The sequence below is a fragment of the Silene latifolia genome, chromosome 10 (assembly GCF_048544455.1).
Source record: "Silene latifolia isolate original U9 population chromosome 10, ASM4854445v1, whole genome shotgun sequence".
NCBI lineage: Eukaryota > Viridiplantae > Streptophyta > Magnoliopsida > Caryophyllales > Caryophyllaceae > Silene > Silene latifolia.
Window position 1 is genome coordinate 37,746,208 of NC_133535.1, and position 1,779 is coordinate 37,747,986.

The window sequence follows — 1,779 nt, forward strand, 5'->3', positions numbered from 1 at the left end:
GCAACAGCTCCCTGAGACTCACAGCACAATGGTTTCTAGTACTAACGAATGGAGAATTTTCGGGAAAATTCACAAGTGTTTGAAATTCTTTAAAAAGCTTTCCTATGTTTAAAACAAACATTATTTCAAACTGAAGAACAAAAAGAACAAAAAGAATATGCTTGCACAATAATTTAAAAGATGCCAATCCCATTTGTGCAAGTTGTTTTTCATACCAAAAATGGGTCTTATGCTTTTTCTATTTGAGGCAAAATTGTGAGTTCCCATATTTTATGGGAAACACTCTTTCTCTTTGGAAAAACGCAGCCACCTTGAGCCTCTCAATCTGATTGTTCTTTTATATTTTTAAATGATGAATGCATACTACATACTTGTGGATATTAGATTAATTTAGTGTTAAGATCCTTCTCTTACACACTAACTTTCTCTATAAATAGCCACTTCATTTTTCATTTATTGCAAGACTTTGAAAGAGCATTCATTGTAAACACTTTGCAAATCTTTTCAAAGATTAAAAGCTTTGTTCTTCAATCATTTGCAAAACCGTTTTGTTTTTCAAAAGTCTTCAATTGTTTTTCAAAGTCAGAAAATCTCCAAGTATCGGTTAAACAATCACATTGCATAAAGGAATATGTTCAATAATTCTCGTGTTTAGGTCTTAATTGTAATCTCCATGTTCTTGAGTGAACCACTGAGATTCGACTCAAAACCGTTGAGATAGAACCTTAAGTCTTGAAGCGGAGTAGCTTTGAGCAAGAGAAAGTCTTGAAGCGGAGTAGCTTTAAGCAATTGCAACCGGAGTAGGTTGGCGAGTTGTTTCATTGTAATGGTTTAGTTAAGTTTGAGTAAATTTCTAAACAAGCAATAAAATAACGGTTGGACGTAGGCTCCGGAGTAGGAGCTGAACCAATTTTTTAAACATCGTCTTGTTTGTTTATTTACTTTCACGTTCTATTATCATTCTTCTTTTACACGTTAATCTCGCCCTCAGTGCTGTGCAACAGTCTCTCATTCTGTTGCATAGACCTGCTGTACCATTTGTGAACTTACAATCTATTAAGTTTCTCAAACTCGTATCAATAGATCTTACTTGTGTTAGTCATTAACCAAGTAAGAGAGAAAATTTTTAAAAGGTACACCTAATTCACCCCCTCCCCCTCTTAGGTGTTTATCGTTCTTAACTCTTCATCTTCATATAAGTCATTCCAAAACTGTTAAACAAGGAACCACTCACTAAGTCTATGGTGTGGACAAGAGCGACAAGTGTCCTTAAATCTCTCTCATGCTTCATATAATGATTCTTCATCCCCTTGTTTGAACCCGGTGATTTTGGCTCTCAACATGTTAGTCTTCTCCGGAAGATAGAATTTCTTGTATAAGGCAAGTGATAACTTGTGCCATGAATCAATACCAAGGGTAGCCTTGTCTAGGATCTTCAACCATTGCTTTGCCGTACCGATCAAGGAAAATGGAAACAATACCCATCAGATTTGGTCTTGAGTAACTCCGGTTTGAGAAATTGCATCACAATAGTCACAAAAAATCTCCATATGTAAATGAGGATCTTCACTAAGCATCCCTCCAAATTGACTTCTCTCAACTAATTGTATGAATGCGGATTTGGCAATAAAATTACCGATTAAATGTGGTGGTGTAGGAGTACCGTTTGGTAGGTTCTCCTCGGTTGGTACGGAATGAGATGAAAATTTAGGCATTATGGGTTGATTTTGTGGTGGATTTGGAATTGGGTTATCCTCTCCTTCTCTTGCAAAAGGGTTG

At 36.1% G+C, this 1,779-nt stretch overlaps 1 non-coding gene across 1 annotated transcript; it reads left to right on the forward strand.

The window, feature by feature from the left end:
• The first annotated feature begins 1,235 nt into the window (after positions 1–1,235).
• On the forward strand, positions 1,236–1,343 carry LOC141609596 (small nucleolar RNA R71). The gene has a single exon (XR_012527522.1). It is a non-coding gene; the product is annotated as a small nucleolar RNA R71 (small nucleolar RNA).
• The last annotated feature ends 436 nt before the right edge of the window (positions 1,344–1,779 follow it).